General features: G+C 43.0%; 1 pseudogene; it reads right to left on the minus strand.

The window, feature by feature from the left end:
- Nucleotides 1–6,281: 6,281 nt before the first annotated feature.
- Nucleotides 6,282–8,562, minus strand: LOC113938495 (annotated as a pseudogene).
- Nucleotides 8,563–17,369: the final 8,807 nt, after the last annotated feature.

The raw sequence follows: 17,369 nt of genomic DNA on the forward strand, positions 1-17,369 counted from the left end.
CCATCAAAACCTGCCCTAGGAAATATATCTTTGTGGAAAGAAGCATGTGCAAGGATGTTCACTTTAGCATTGTTTGTCATGGGGGAAAATAGGAAACAATCCAAATACCCACCAATAAGGTACTGAGGTGCACTGTTGCATTTGGAAAGTCTCTTAGAAGTGCAGAAGAGAAGTGTGGACTCTCAGTTCAAATCCTGTTTCATTCACTTGGTAATATACTTACCCTCTCTAGGCCTCACTTTCTTCACATTTATTTATTTATTTATTTATTTATTTATTTATTTATTTATTTATTTTAAAGTAAGCTCTACGCCCATGGTGGGACTTGAACTCACAACCTTGAAATCAAGAATCACAGGCTCTACCAACGCAACTGGCCAGGTGCTCCACTTTTTTCACCTTTAAAATGGAAAGAATGCTAGTGATCAAAGGCTGTCAGGTTGAAATCAGATATGCCCATGAAGCCCAAAGGGAGGATGGGGCCTGGTCCCTCGGAGGCACTTGGGTGTATTTTCACAGCATACACAGTATGAGATCCTGGGCAGTAGTTAAAAAGAACTAGGTTTTGGGGCGCCTGGGTGGCTCAGTTGCTTAAGCGACTGCCTTTGGCTCAGGTCATGATCCTGGAGTCCTGGGATCGAGTCCCGCATCCAGCTCCCTGCTCAGCGGGGAGTCTGCTTCTCCCTCTGACCCTCCCCCCTCTCATGTGCTCTCTCTCTCTCTCTCTCGCAAATAAATACATAAAATCTTTTTAAAAAAAGAACTAGGTTTTGGGGGGAGGGGGGCGCCTGGGTGGCTCAGTCGGTTAAGCTCTTGATCTCAGCTCATGTCTTGATCTCAGCTCAGGTCTTGATCTCAGGGTCAGAAGTTCAAGCCGCCATTGGGTGGAGCCTACTTTAAAAAAAGAAAACAAGAGCTAGGAGGTGTGCCTGGCAGGTTCAGTTGAAGAACATGTGACTCTTGATCTCGGGGTCATGAGTTCAAGCCCCATGTTGTGTATAGAGATTATGTAAGTAAATATTTAAAAAAAATTTTTTTAAATAAAAAGAACTAGGAAATCTCCATGTACTTGTATAGAAAAGTAATCTCTAAGTCGTAGGGTGAAGTAAGAAAAGCTAGTTGCAGAACAACATTTCTAGATGCTCTTCCCCCTTGGAAAAGCAAGCGTATATTTTCCTATGTTATGCCACAGATCCATAAAAAACAAGATCTAGCAGGATATGGACCACATGTACGACAGTGGGGAAAGGCAGAATTACACCTGGGCTCTGTCACTTACTAGCTCTGTGATCTTGGGCAAGTTATAGTGCCTCTCTGTGCCTCAGTTATCCCATCTTTAAAATGGGGTACGCTAGTAGCTACCCGAGAAATGGTTGTAAGGACTAAATGAATTAACACACACGAATCACGTAGAACAGTGCCTGTAACACAGCGTAGAAAACTGTTAGCTATTACTCATGAAATTAAGTTTCTTTTCTTTTTTTTTAAATATTTTATTTATTTATTTGAGAGAGAATGAGATAGAGAGAGTACATGAGAAGGGGGAGGGTCAGAGAGAGAAGCAGACTCCCTGCTCAGCAGGGAGCCCCATGCGGGACTCGATCCCAGGACTCCAGGATCACAACCTGAGCCGAAGGCAGTCGCTTAACCAACTGAGCCACCCAGGTGCCCTCATGAAATTAAGTTTCTTTTCATTCTTTCGTGCTCTTTCACTCTGCTGAAAACTTCTCTGTCTTGGTCAGAAGAGGGGAACAGCTACCCCCTCACAGTTCCTTCAGAATTTTATGTAGAGGAAAAGCTTGAGAAAGTTTGAAGGATTGTACTGGAGACACAGGATAAAGATCGGCCCGTGGGCGGTGAGCAAGAGTGGGCTTGGGGGTGGGACAGTGGAGGAAGGGGTGGACGCAGCTGGACCCGGTCTCCAAGAGCAGGGCCTCAGGACTGCATTTCATCCAATTTAAGACCCATCATTGTAATATACACCATTGTTTGGTGCAACACCATGTGCTTTTTACACGCACCTCAACTATTACATGCATCCCCATTTCAAAGATTAAAAGGCAAACAGATGTGCATTGTAGACTCATTAAAATATGGGTCCTTAAAGCACTGAAAAATTATAATGCCCTCACCCCCATTTTTTAACATCCTACTAAGCTGTAAAATAAGTAGAACAGGATATTCCCTGTGATGATTACTTTGAAGTTTCGGGGTGGGGGGAATAGTAAATGTCAAATTCTTTCCTTAAACCATATCTCGTCTTCTTTGTTCCCCTGCATGGGCTGAGTCAGCCTGTTGGGTGACCCAGGCCTGCCCTGGGGGAGGGGGGGGAAGCCACACAACCAAGTTCTTTGAGCCTGTCCCCTGCCCCGAGGGCAGCAGCGGCTGGAAAAGGGCCCGGCTTTATGGGGGAACAATGGTGCCAGCCAGCTGTGGGTGAAGCAGGGCTGAGCAGCCTGGCCTAGCCTGGCCCAGCTCCAAAAAAGTGACCCTTGTACCTCAGGGGTCCACTCCACTGGGGCAAAAGTTCTGAGAGACCCAGGCAAAGAGGAGAGGGGATTGCCTCAACATCCCTGGTGAATAGCTCTGTGCATGAAATCCCAGAATCTCTCAGTCAGGGGCCTGCAGGGCCCATGGGATTCAACAGTCCCATTGTACAGACAGGAAATCAAAGGCCTCAAAGGGGCTGAAACTTACTCCGGGTCACACACTAAGTCAGAGGCAGAGCCAGAGCCAGGACCCAGGTTCCCTCTGACTCACCAAGTCCACTGTCAAGCGATGATTTGTGCAATCTTTTATAAACATGCCCAGGTCACGTGGTTTTGATGAAGTGACTGACACATCAGATATAGTGTCTGACCCACACGATCACTGGAATGAGATCCGCACGACCTGAAGTATGAACATCTCCAGGACAGGGGAGATCTGTGGGCACTTGCCTGTTCCCCCTCCTTCCAGCCAATCTTTACTGTGACAGAGTAACTGCCTGGGTTCAAAGCCCACCCCTAATACCTCCCCTGTGCATGATCCTGGGTAAATTACTTTGTCACTGTGGTAGCTAGCCCCCATGACGACCCCCAGTGGTTTTCACCGCCTGGTCTTCCTACTCTTGTATAGTCGGTCCCCTCCTACAGTGATTAGAGCCGACCTGTGTAACCACTAAGATACTATAGAAATGACAGCGTGACTTCAGAGGCTGAGCCAGAAAATGCATTTTGGCTTCCACTTTGCTCTCTTGGATCAGTTGCTCTGGGAGAAGTCAGCTGCCATGTTCTAAGCGCACTCAAGCAGCCCCGTGGTGAGATCCACGTGGCAAGTAACTGATACAACTGCCAACCGATTTGCCAGGCCTGTTTGGGGGCCACCTTGGAACTGGATCCTCCAGCCCAGGTGAAGCTTGAAGATGACTGCAGCCCTGGTTGACAGCTTGACTGGAGTCTCATGGGGTGCCCCAGGCTAGAATCACCCCATTAATCTGCTCTTAAATTCCCGACCCACAGAGAATGCGTGACATAATAAATGATTATTATGGTTTTCAGCTGTTAAGCTTCAGAATAATTTGTTATGCAGCAATAGATAATGACTATAGTCAGTCATCCTCAGCCTCCCTTTCCTTACCTTTGAAATGGAGATGAAGAAACACCTGCTCCAGAGAATCACAGGGAGGATTCGGCAGAATGATGCCTGGGAAGGGTCTGGTTCCTGGCGAACACTCGTGGAGAGGAGCCAACATCGGTCTATTATTTTACAGTCTTTATTCTTTGAGAGCAGAGGTGAATACAGTGTGAAGAAGGGCCAGGAGGGAGGGTGGCGGAGCAACACCCGGTATCTTCTCTCTCTTCCCGGCCTCTCAGTTCTGACTCTGTGCTTCCCTACCCTCTCCGGGGACAGAAGTCCTACGGGAACCTCAGTCTCCTTAGGAGGCAGGGTGGGATGGGGCCAATGCTCCTCGGAGCATTCACCTGACCATCTCAGTCTCTGGCACCCACCCCTGCAGCTGATCTAGTGATTTCTTGCTCATCTGCCAGGAGGCCCGATGCACAGAATTCGCTTCATCTCAGCACTTTGCAGGGATGTTCCCTTACCCCTGGCAGCCACACAGCTAAGGACTGCTTTGCTCCTTATTCTACTTCTGAGAACTGAGTTTAAATTTTAATTCTGCTCCTGATTTGCCCTTTGTCAAGTCACTCAACCTCTTGAGCCCCATTTCCTCATCTACCAACCAGAGGTAGTGAATTTCACCTCAGGGTTGTTGGGGGAAGAAAATGAAGCAAGACAGTGAGCTAGGAATGCTTTGTTAAGTGGAAAGAATAAACTGTAAATGCCCCCAAGCCTGTCCCCAGCTCCCTGCTCTGCCCCATCCTCCCCACGGCCACACTGAATTCTCACAGGCAGCCTCTGCCTCACTCTGGGCTTGAGACCAACCTTACTTTTTAATCAGGGGACTATATTTTGTGTTTTTTTTTTTTTAAGATTTTATTTATTTATCTGTTAGAGACAGGGAGAGAGAGAGAGCACAAGCAGGGGCAGTGGCAGGCAGAGGGAGAAGCAGGCTCCCTGCTGAGCAAGGAGCCTGATGCGGGGCTTGATCCCAGGACCCTGGGATCATGACAGGAGCTGAAGGCAGACGATTAATGACTGAGTCACCCAGGTGCCCTGAGATTTGATTTCTTTAATCAGGGGCTCAGCTGTAAGTTGAAAATGTGCTCTAGTACCATGTTTCCTATGCCAAAGACCCGGTTCAAAATAAACTATTTTTAAATCAAAGTAATAAAATCACAGTATAAAATACTGACCTTAAATCTGGATATGCACTGAAATCCCCTTGAGGAGTTCATGTTGACGCCTGGACCTCACCTCCAGAGATTTAGATTTAATTATATAGGGCGTGGCTTGGACATTGGGATTTTTTTTTTAAGATTTTATTTCTTTATTTGACAGAGAGAGACACAACGAGAGAGGGAACACAAGCAGGGGAAGTGGGAGAGGGAGAAGCAGGCTTCCTGCAGAGCAGGGAGCCCAATGTGGGGCTCGATCCCAGGACCCCGGGATCATGACCTGAGCCGAAGGCAGATGCTTAACGACTGAGCCACCCAGGCGCCCCTGATATTGGGATTTTTGAAAGCTCCCCTGCCTTACTCCCCTGAATGAAACAATTGTTTTCAAGATACCCGACACCAGGTAATAAAGGACAGTGATCCCCCAGAGCCTGGAAACAAATGAGGTGGGTCCTATGATTTCCCCAGATTACGGTCTTGAGAGGTAGTTTTCAGGCCATATGGTGCAGGGAGGGGGGCACCCAGATGGAGCCCAGCATCCACTTTGAGTTGGGAGACAGAGAGCTGAGAGTCTGGGAAGACCAAAAGAGTATCAAGGAGTAGAGAGAGAGAGAGAGAGAATTCTGGAGATCTACTCAAATATTTAGCTGAGTACTCACTAGCATGTGCATGTGAAGAAACTATCCAAGGACAAGGAAAGAACCAGACAAAAGGATTAAAGGGAACAGTGTTCAGTGCTAATGAAGGGCCAAGAATAGTGCCTGATTCCACCAGCCAGACCGGCAAGCCTTATGATTCATAGGGCATTGGGTAGAATACACACACGGGTATTGCCTCAGCAGTGGAGGAAAGTTGGGCCTAGCCTAAGCCCTGCTTTGGTCCCACCTATCTTAAAAGCAAGACCCAAGAGGATCAAACTCTTTCCAAATAAGTGCGTCCCTCAACAAAGTGTAAGAATACTTAGAGAATTACAAAAATATCCTGCAGCCAACAGGTAACATCCACGGTATGTGACATCCAATAAAAACATTTACCAGTCATGCAAAGCAGGAAATAATGAGAAGAAAAAGAAATTGAAACTGACCCAGAACTGACATAGATGTTAGAATTAGCAGAGAAGATACTAAGACAGCTACTATAACTGTACTGTACATGTCCAAAAAGTTAAGCAGACACATGGAAGACATAAAAAAGAAATCAAGCATCTAGAAATGAGTGAGATTTTATTTATTTATTTATTTATCTATTTACTTATTTATTTATTACTGGGCTGCCTATTTTTAATTTATTTCTTTTAAGACCACCTCCTTGCAATTTCCAAAAGAGAAAATACAAAACAAGAAACAGACTTTGTTTCAGATACACAAAGAATGTGCTGGAGTTTAAAGCATTACTGATAACATTGTTACAGAAGAATGTCAGTTTACTGCAGGGCATTTCAGTATTCCTGAAGAATAAACAGGATTTCTCTTTTCCTCCCACTGGGGTGTTCTCAGGTGTAAGTCACTGCCCGGGCTCTTTGGCATATTTTCCATGTAGAAGATTCGGAGCCTGGAAATCATGCTGACAGTTGGAGTAGGCCATTCCCAATCCCATGCCAGAATTAAAGACTAATGGCCACATTCTTCTTTTAAAGAAGGTAAGTGAGAAAACAAGTCCTACTCAGAAACTAGTCCCTATTTTCATGGACCCCATCCGCCATGCACTGGTCCCACTTCCTGCCCAGCTGCGAATCCCAGCGGTCCCCCACCCACAGCTCCTGCTTTCCTTAAGGTGGGGGCGGGGGGTTGCCCTGCTCCTGAGATGAGTGAGATTTTAAAATACACTGAATGAAGGGTGCCTGGCTGACTCACTCTTTGGAGCATGCAACTCTTGGTCTTGGGGTTGTGAGTTCGAGCCCCACATTGGGTGTAGTGATTACTTAAAGATAAAAAAAAATTTTTTTTTTAATCACTGGATGGGATTAACAGCATATTAGACATTACAGTACAGAATAAAAGTTTAGTAAACTTGAAGATATAGCTAGAGAAAATATCCAAAATGAAACAGAATAAAAGAGAATGTCAAAATAATGAACAGAGCATTAGTGAGCTGTGAGACAACTTTAAGCAGTCTAATACATATGTAATTAGAGCCTCTGAAGGTGATGAGGGTGGGATAGAAAAAATTTAAGGTAATAATGGTTGGAGTGCCTGGATGGCTCAGTTGGTTGAGCGTCTAACTCTCGGTTTCAGCTTGGGTCATGATCTCAAAGTCATGGGATCAAGCCCCATGTCAGGCTCCACGCTCCGTAGGGAGTCTGCTTGGGATTCTCTCCCTCTCCCTTTCCCTCTGCCCCTCACCCAGATTTCTTTCTCTCTCTCTCTCTCTCAGATAAATAAATAAATCTTAAAAAAAAAAAAATGAAGCAATGGGAGCATTTGGGTGGCTCAGTTGTTAAGTGTCTGCCTTCGGCTCAGGTCATGATTGCAGGGTCCTGGGATTGAGCCCTGCATCGGGCTCCCTGCTCCACGGGAAGCCTGCTTCTCCCTCTCCCACTCCCCCTGCTTGTGTTCCCTCTCTCACTGTGTCTCTCTCTGTCAAATAAATAAATAAAATCTTTTAAAAAGAAATTTAGGGAATGCCTGGGTGGCTCAGTTGGTTAAGCGACTGCCTTCGGCTCAGGTCATGATCCTGGAGTCCCGGGATCGAGTCCCGCATGGGGCTCCCTGCTCAGCGGGGAGTCTGCTTCTCCCTCTGACCCTCCCCCCCTCATGCTCTCTCTCTCTCTATCTCATTCTCTCTCACAAATAAATAAATAAAATCTTTAAAAAAATTTAAAAATGAAGTAATAATGGCTAAAATATTTCCAAATATGATGACACAATTGTCTATGTAGAAGAAAAACCCCAGTGGAATCTACTTTTTAAAAAAAACTACTAGAACTAATAAAAAGATCAATATACAAAAATAAATTGTATTTCTCTATACTAGAAATGAATAATTGGAAATTGGAACAAAAATATTATTTATAGGGGCTCCTGGGTAGCTCAGTTGGTTAAGCATCCAACTCTTGATTTCAGCTCAGGTCATGATCTCAGGGTCATGAGATCGAGCCCCGCGTCTGACTCCACACGGCATGGAGCCTGCTCAAGATTCCCTGTCTCCCTCTCCCCCTCTACTTGCCACTCCCCATTCCCCATGCTCTCTCTCTCTGAAGAAAAAAAAAAAAAAAATATATATATATATATATATATATATATATATTATTTGTAGTAGCATCCCAAACTATGAAATACTTAGGGATAAGTATGGTAAAGAATATGAAATATATCTCTACTCTGAAAACTACAGAACATTGCTGAGAGACTAAAAAAGACTTAAATAAATTGAGAAATATACTGTGTTATGGGTCAGAAGACTTAATTCTCCCCAAATTGACCTATAAATTCAATGCAATCCCAATTAAAAATTCGAGTGGGCTTTTTGTAGAAATTGACAAGCTGGTTCTAAAATTCATACGGAAATGCAAGAGCCTAGGATAGACAAAACCTGATTTTAAGACTATATAAAACTATAGTAGTCATGACAATATGGTCTTGGCAGAAAGATTGAGAGACAGAGTAATGGAACAGAACAGATTTGAGAAACACATCCACGTAGTATATGGACAACTGATTTTCTACAAAGATTCTAAGGCAAGGATAACCTTTTCTACAACTGGTGTTGAAACAACTGGTTATCCCTATGCAAAAGAAAAATATAATAAAATGTAAAAAGAATTTTGATTCATACCTTGCACCATCTACAAAAATTAACTCAAATTGTAGTCCTAAATGTAAAACTGAAAACTTTATGACAGTGGGTTAACCAAAGTTTTCTTAGATATGATACCAAAAGCACAATCCATAAAAGAACAAATTGATAAAATGGATTTCATGGAAACAAAAACTTCTGCTTTTCTTTTTTTTTAAGATTTTAATTATTTATTTGAGAGAGAATGAGAGAGAGAGAGAGAGAGAGCACAAGAGGGGGGAGGGTCAGAGGGAGAAGCAGGCTCCCTGCTGAGCAGGGAGCCCCATGTGGGACTCAATCCCGGGACTCCAGGATCATGACTTGAGCCGAAGGCAGTTGCCCAACCAACTGAGCCACCCAGGCGCCCCAAAACTTCTGCTTTTCGAAAGGCACTATTAGAAGAATGAAAAGACAAGTCACAGACTAAGAGAAAAATATTTGTAAATCATAAAAAATAAAGCACCAGAATATATAAACAACTCTCAAGACTCATGAAGAGAACTTGGGCACCTGGGTGGCTCAGTTGGTTAAGCAACTGCCTTCGGCTCAGGTCACGATCCTGGAGTCCCGGGATCGAGTCCCACATCGGGCTCCCTGCTCAGCGAGAAGCCTGCTTCTCCCTCTAATCCTCCCCCCTCTCATGTACTCTCTCTCTCTCTCTCATTCTCACTCTCTCAAATAAATAAATAAATCTTAAAAAAAAAAAGACTCATGAAGAGAACAAACAACCCAAGAATGAGCAAACAATTTGAATAGACACTTCACCAAAGAAGAGATATGGTTGGTAAATAAGTGCATGAAAAGATGCTCAACATAATTAGTTATTAGGGAAATGCAACTTAAAACTGCAATTAGAAACCACTACACACCTATTATGGGGTGCCTGGCTGGCTCTGTTAGAGGAGCATGCAACTCTTGATCTGGGGGTCATGAGTTTGAGCCCCGTGTTGGGTGTAGAGATTACTTAAATAAATAAAACTTAGAAAAAAATGTTAAAAAAAAAAGAAACCACTATACACCTATTAGAATGGCTAAGATTAGTAAAGCTGACCACAGCAAGTTTTGGAGGAGCTGGAACTCTTTTACGCTGCTGGTTGGGAATATAAAATTGTACAATCATTTTGGAAACTAATTCAGCAGTTTCTTAAAAAGTTAAAAGTACATTTACCTTTCATATAGAAATTTCATTCCTAGCCATGTAGCTAAGAGAAATGAGAGCATATGTCCATACAAAGATTCATATATGAATGTTCACAACAGCTTTATTCCAGTGAGTACATATTCCAAAAACTGGACACAATCCAATGGTCCATCAACTGGTGAATAGATAGACAAATGGTGGTATATCCGTCCAATGGTATACTGCTCATCAATAAAAAGAAATGAACTGTTGATACATGCTACAGTATGGATGAATCTCAGGATAACTGTGCTGAGTAAAGAAACCAGACACAAAAGAGTACATACTGTATGATTTCATTTATATAAAATTCTAAAAAATCTAAACTGATCTATGGTGATAGGCAGCAGATCAGTGATCTCCTGAGACATGGCAGAAGGAAGGGATTGTAAAGGAACATGAGGAAACTTTGGGAAGTGATAGATATATTTGGTTTCATGGGCCTTACATACGTCGAAGTTTATCAAATTGCACACTTTAAATATGAACAGTTTATTTTGTCATTTGCTTCCTAATACAGCTGTTTGTAGGGGCGCCTGGGTGGCTCAGTTGTTAAGCATCTGCCTTCAGCTCAGGTCATGATCTCAGGGTCCTGGGATTGAGCCCTGCAACAGGCTCCCTGCTTCTCCCTCTGCCACTCCCCCTGCTTGTGTTCCCTCTCTCGCTGTGTCTCTCTCTGTCAAATAAATAAATACAATCTTAAAAAAAAAAATAAAATAAAGCTGTTTGTAAAAATTTCCCAAGTGATTCTAAGACCCAGCATAGATTTAGAATACGGTTACAGAACATTTAAAGCTTAAAAGAAACCCCACAATTCCATACAGTCCCAACAAATTTATTGTTGGTATTTTGATGGATCATCTAATCTTGTCTTCAAATTTGTATACATTTACTTATGACAAGTTCTTTTTTTTTTAATCAGAAGAGTAATATATGCCCAATGAAATCTGGAAAAATATAGAAATTAGAAAGAAGAGAAAAGGGTGCCTGGGTGGCTCAGTTGGTTAAGCGACTGCCTTCGGCTCAGGTCATGATCCTGGAGTCCTGGGATCGAGTCCCACATTGGGCTCCCTGCTCAGCAGGGAGTCTGCTTCTCCCTCTGACCCTCTTCCCTCTCATGCTCTCTATCTCTCATTCTCTCTCTCTCAAATAAATAAAATCTTAAAAGAAAAAAAAGAAAGAAGAGAGAGGATCACCCATAATCACACTACTCAAATATAACCACTGTTGACATTTTTAGTATATTTTCTCCCAGGCTCAGAGGAAAGGTCTCAGCTGTAGAAACAAAATTTGGAGGGGAGCCTGGCTGGCTCATTTGGCAGAGCATGCAACTCTTGATCTTGGGGTTGTAAGTTTGAGTCCCACACTGAGTGTAGAGATTACTTATAAATAAAATATTTTAAGAATAAATAAATAAAATTTGCAGTCACTGGCACAGGGATGGTAATTTTGATTTTGATTTTTTAAAATAAATTTTAGGGGTGCTTGGGTGGCTCAGTCAGTTAAGCCTCTGACCCTTGATTTGAGCTCAGATCATGATCTCAGTGTCGTGGGATAGAGCCCAAGTTGGGCTCTGCATTCATCAGGGAGTCTGCTTAAGATTCTCTCTCTCTTGGGGCGCCTGGGTGGCTCAGTTGGTTAAGCGTCTGCTTTTGGCTCAGGTCATGATCCCGGCGTCCTGGGATCGAGCCCCACATCGGGCTCCCTGCTCAGCGGAGAGTCTGCTTCTCCCTGTGCCCCTTCCTCCCTCCCCTGCTCATGCTCTCTCTCTCTCTAATAAATAAATAAAATCTTAAAAAAAAAAAAAGATTCTCTCTCTCTCTCTCTCTGCCCCTTGCCCCGGCTCACGCCCCGGCTCACACTCTCTCTCTCTTTATTATTTATAAAAAAACAAAAACAAAACAAAAAACAAACCGTTGTTAAAAAGAAGGACATCTGATTATGGAGTAGAAATTCAATGTTAGGGAATTATTATTCATTTTCCTATGTGCGATAATGATTTGGTTAGGAAGGAAACATCCTTTTTGGGGCATGCATGCTGAGGTATATGTAGTGCTGAAGTGTCATGATGTCTAACACTTATTTTCGAAAGGTTTAGCAAAAAAACAACAAAAAAGTACACACATGCTTATGTGTAGGTAAAGCAAATATGGGAAATGTTAGCAGTTATTAAATCTGAGTATTTGGTTGATCATTGTATTATTCTTTCAATTTTTCTGTATATTTGAACATTTTCATAATTAAAATTTTATTTATTATCTATTTATTTATTTAGTAAAAGGCGAAAGATTTATGCGATCGGGAGAGGGGGAGGGGCAGAGGGAGAAGATCTCAAGCAGACTCCCTGCTGAGCACTGAACCCCATGCAGGGCTTGATCTCATGACCCTGAGATCATAACTGGAGCCGAAACCAAGACTAAGATACTTAACCAACTGAGCCACACAGGCAGCCCCGTGATCAGATAATCAAAATTGCTCGTTTTATAGCTTTTTTTTTTTTTTACCAAGAATCCACTGACGTTTCACATAAAGTGTTTTGGTCTTACAGCTCTTCAGTCTCCTCTAACCTAGAACAGCGGTGCCCCCTCCCTCCTACTTTCCATGGCACTGATGTTTTGAAGTAACAAGGCCAACTGTCTTGAGTAATGTCTTACATTCTGTCATTGTCTAATCGCTTGTGGTGTTATTTAACTTAGTCCTCTGTCTTGTATATATCCTATGAATTGGAAACTAGTTCTCAAGTCCTCATTATATTTGGGATAAATATTTTGGGCCAAAATACAGAGCTTCATAGGTCATGTTGGGGTACCTCACATTGCATCATTTCTATAGACACATCATGTCAGGGGGTCTCTCTGTAAATAATGCTGATGTTGATCAACCAGTGAGGGGGTGACAGATAGCCAGCTCTCGCTATTGGAAAAAAGATCTGATTCTCCTTTGCAATTAGCAAATAATCTGTAGGGTGATACATTGTCACAGTGGAAATATCCTATTGTCAAATAGCTAAAATCTAAGTTTTAGCAGGCATTGATGATCTTTCATGAATTATTTCACTGGGGGTTGCAAAATGGTAATTTAAAAAAAAATTTTTTAGGGACGCCTGGGTGGCTCATTCGGTTGAGCGTCTGCCTTCAGCTCCAGTCATGATCCCAGGGTCCTGGGGTCTAGTCCTACATTGGACTCCTTGCTCAGTGGAGAGCTTGCTTCTCCCTCTCCCTCTGCTGCTCCCTCTGCTTGTGCACGTGCTCTCTCTCTTTCTCTCTGTCAAATGGGTGAATAAAATCTTTAAAAAATTTTTTTTTATTCTATCATTCTGTGTTTACTAGCATCACTCTTTGGTAAAGAAGAGTTTTCTTTCTCTTGAGGATGAATTACAGGTCCTACTAGAAAGATGGGTTAAACGCTTAACTCCTTCTAATAACCAATAATCAGAGTAAAGAGCCACTATAATAGTCATCTCCAACAATGGCAAATGACTTTCTCTCTCTCTCTCTCTCATTTTATAAACCCATAGATTTTTATTTATTCAATGTTTTAACATTAATTACATTCCTTTTTGTTTTTTAAAGATTTTATTTATTTATTTGACAGAGAGAGACACAGTGAGAGAGGGAACACAAGCAGGGGGAGTGGGAGAGGGAGAAGCAGGCCTCCCGCTGAGCAGGGAGCCGGATGAGGGGCTTGATCCCAGGACCCTGGGATCATGACCTGAGCCGAAGGCAGCCACTTAACGACTGAGCCATCCAGGCACCCCAATTACATTCATTTTTTGTTGTTGATACTCAAATTGTCCCAAATTCAGGCAGTGAAAGCCTCTTCAGTTGCCTTTGTTTCTTATTGACATACCCTTATTAATCTTGAGTGCATCCCTATTTTTTGGCACAACAAAATGTTCTAGGCTCTACTTATACTTTCTCTGCCCAAGTTCTAGAATCAGGGATTTCTCCAAAGAGCCCTGGCCAATTTTAATGAGAAAAGGTGGGTTTTTTTAAGATTTTTTTTTTTTTTAAAGATTTCATTTAGGCTCTCCTGGGTGGCTCAGTCAGTCAAGCGTCTGCCTTCGGCTGGGGCTGTGGTTCCGAGCTGCGTGCAGCTCCCTCTGCTTGTGCTCTCTCTCTCTCTGTCAAATAAATAAATAAAATCTTTGACACAGAGAGAGAGAGAGAGTACGAGCACAAGCAGGGGTGGGGCAAGGAAGAGGCAGAGGGAGAGGGAGAAGCAGACTCCCCACTAAGCAAGGAGGCAGGGAGCCTGACGCAGGGCTGGATCCCAGGACCCTGGGATCATGACCCGAGCCAAAGGCAGACGCCTAACCAACTGAGCCACCCAGGTGCCCCTAAGATCTTTTTTTTTTTTTTTTTTAAGTAATCTCTACACCCAATGTGGGGCTTGAGTTTACAACCGCAAGATCAAGCATCACATGCTCTACTGACTGAGCCAGCCAGGCTCCCCAGTGGGGAAAGGTACTTAAAGACTAGGATTTGGGTTCATGGCTACTGGCTTGTTATTACTTCCAAGCCCTCCCTTTCACTGGGTAAATCTAGGAATATATATGATCATGAGGTTATATTGTTATTTCCAATTTATAAGTGTTTTTCCGAAGTTCTTTGACTTTATATTGGGATCTTTTTTCTCTTGTATAGAATATTTCGATTCTTGATAACCACATATTTACTTATTTGTTTTATTCTGTACTATACATATACTAGTTCCAAAATTACCATACCAATATTAATAGTAACAATAAAAGCACCATATGAAGTTTCGGTCTTCAGAATACATCCCTTTAAGTGTATAGACTTTCTGTGTTCAAAGGTCATTCTATTGTTACTTATTCATTTTAAGCCATGAGAATGAATTTTATCACTTAGATGGAGAAGAGAACTGGTCCCTGAGGAGAACAGTTGGCAGGAAGAAAAGCAGGAATTTGAGGTGTCACTGGGACTCAGGATAGTTTTTCATTACCAGTGGAGGGCCCACAATTGCATCGACAGCAGCTTAGAGCTCAAACATGACACAGACAGATAGATGCTACCAATAATAACAAAAACATATTTAGGGAATAGTTTTCTATATTCCAGTGTGAAGTAGAAAAAATATATATGTATAAGTTTCTGCCCCCTGTTCCTGGAACAGAGCTCCTGAAACCTTTATAATTTTCTAAGTGATAAAAACATGAAGAGTATCTTTTGTTCTAATATTTGGCCTTTAACCCTGGCTCCTAACACAGAGCTCCTAGACCCATTGGAATTTTCTGGGTGATAGGAGCGTCTTTTATTCTAACGGTTCAACCCTTGGTGGGCTCCTGGATAGCTTCTGAAATGGAGGCTGGTCACCAGAAAGACCAAGCCATGATTAGAGGCTTGGAATTTGCAGCCCCATCCTCCAACCTCAGAGAATGGAGAAGAGCTGGAGTTTGAGTTAATGATCAAGAATCATTAACTATGAAGGGGCACCTGGCTGGCTCAGTCAGTGGAGCGTGCAACTCTTGATCTCAGGGTTATGTGAACCTCATGTTGAGTGTAGAGATTACTTAAAAATATAATCTTTTAAAAAAAAAAGAATCATTAATGATGTGATAAAGCCTCCATAAAAATCCCAAAAGTGTGGGGTTTGGGGAGCTTCTGAGTTGTTAAGCACATCCACGTGCCAGGACAGTGGTGCACCCCAAGTCCATGGGACAGACCTTTCCAGACCTCACACTATGTGTATCTTCATCTGGTTGTTCATTTGTATCCTTTAAAATATCCTTGGTAACAAATCAGCAATAGTAAGTTCTGGGTTCTGTTCTCCTGAGTTCTGTCCATTCTAGCAAATTACCAAACCTGAGGAAACAGGGTCATGAGAACCTCCAATTTGTAGCCAAGTGTGACAGAAGTTGTGGTAACCCGGGAACCCACTGCTTGTGACTGGTATCTGAAGTTAAGGGCAGTCGTCTGGGACTGAGCCCGTAACCTATAGGAACTGTGCTAACTCCAGGCAGTTGGTGTCAGAATTGCTTGGTGTGGAAAACCCACACATGTAGTGTCAGAAGTGTTGTGAGTATGGCTGTTGTAGTGTGACAGTAGAGGAAAATAGTGAGTTTTTCCGACACAGCCAGGCACTGTGTTTAGTGCTTTACACAGTTATCCATTTAATCTTTGTAGTAAGCCTATGGGGTCGACGTTATTACCATGTCCATTCTCCACATGAGGAACTGAATTACAGAGAGATTGAACAACTCCCCCAAGGCCACACAGCAAGCGAGGAGATCTGGTTTCTCACCCAGGCAGTCTGCCTCTAGAGCAAGCTCTTAATCATGAATACCCATTGGATTTGGGGTTCTGAGTGGGAGTTTGGGGAGTTTAGAAACACAGCAGTTGTCGGTATCCTTAAGAAATGCAATTTCAGGGGCGCCTGGGTGGCTCAGTCGGTTCAGCATCTGCCTTGGGCTCAGGTTATGATCCCAGGGCCCTGGGTTTAAGCCCTACATTGGGTTCCCTGCTCAAATGGGAGGCTGCTTCTTCCCCCCCCCCCTGCCCCCGCCTGCCACCCCTGCTCATGTTCTCTCTCTCTCTCTGTCAAATAAATAAATAAAATATTTTTTAAAAAAAGAAACACAGTTTCATTGGAAAGAAGGGGAAAGAAGCTAGATTGGAGTACAGTAGAGTAGATGTGGAGGAAGAAAACAGAGACACTGAACTGAGTCAGATTTTTGAAGAAGTCTGGCTGTGAAAGGGAACAGAGGATAGAAACCGGAGAAAGGGGATGTAGAATCAAAGGAGAGTTGCTTACTTATTTTTTGATATGGTAGGATCCAAAAGATATTCGTTTGCTGGTAGAATAAAACAATAGAGAGGGCGAAATTAGTGAAGCAAGAGAGAGGGTAGAATTGAGAAGGTGAAAGTCATGGGACCCTGAGACCCAGAGCATCAACAGTGGAGATGGTTTTAGATAGGGTGAGAGATATCTCCTCAGGACAGAGGGGAAAGTAAGTGAGTTCTCTTGACTTCCATTTCTTCAAGAAGCTTGAGACAACATTGCCAGCTGAATGCGGAGAGAGTTCTCGAGAGAGGTTTGAAGGAGAGGAGAATGTATGAAACAGTTGTCTGATAGAATGAGCCAAAAGAGTTCTATCGGTAAGGTTGAGACCCCACTGGGGTTTGTGTACTTGAATCAAAAGTAAAACAAAACTAAGACATATCATTTTCTCCAGCTGTGTTCAACATGGCTGCCAGAGAAGGCAGATAGATGACGGGCTCATTCTGCGTTGGGAATTACCCACAAGAGGATGGGACAAGGATCCTTCATCCATCACAGTGATGGAGCAGGGAATCCAGGTGGACCAGGAGGCACATGGAAACAGAGGGGATGGGTGGGCAGTGTGTCAGGGCCAGTGGATTTGTGGTCTCACAGAGGTCAACGATATGTACAGAAGGAAAAATTCTTCCTCTTCCCTTCGAGGTCTTCCACCTGGACTAAGAATTACATTTACATTAGACAGATTAACAGGGAAAAAAAACCCCAGTTTTACTATATGCACACAGAGGCCCGATGATGAAATTGAGACCTAAACAAATGACCATCACAGGCAGTTTTTATACAGTTTAGACAAAGAGACGGTAAATTTGTGAGGAATTGACAGGATAAAGAAA

This window comes from Zalophus californianus, chromosome 8, assembly GCF_009762305.2.
Source record: "Zalophus californianus isolate mZalCal1 chromosome 8, mZalCal1.pri.v2, whole genome shotgun sequence".
NCBI lineage: Eukaryota > Metazoa > Chordata > Mammalia > Carnivora > Otariidae > Zalophus > Zalophus californianus.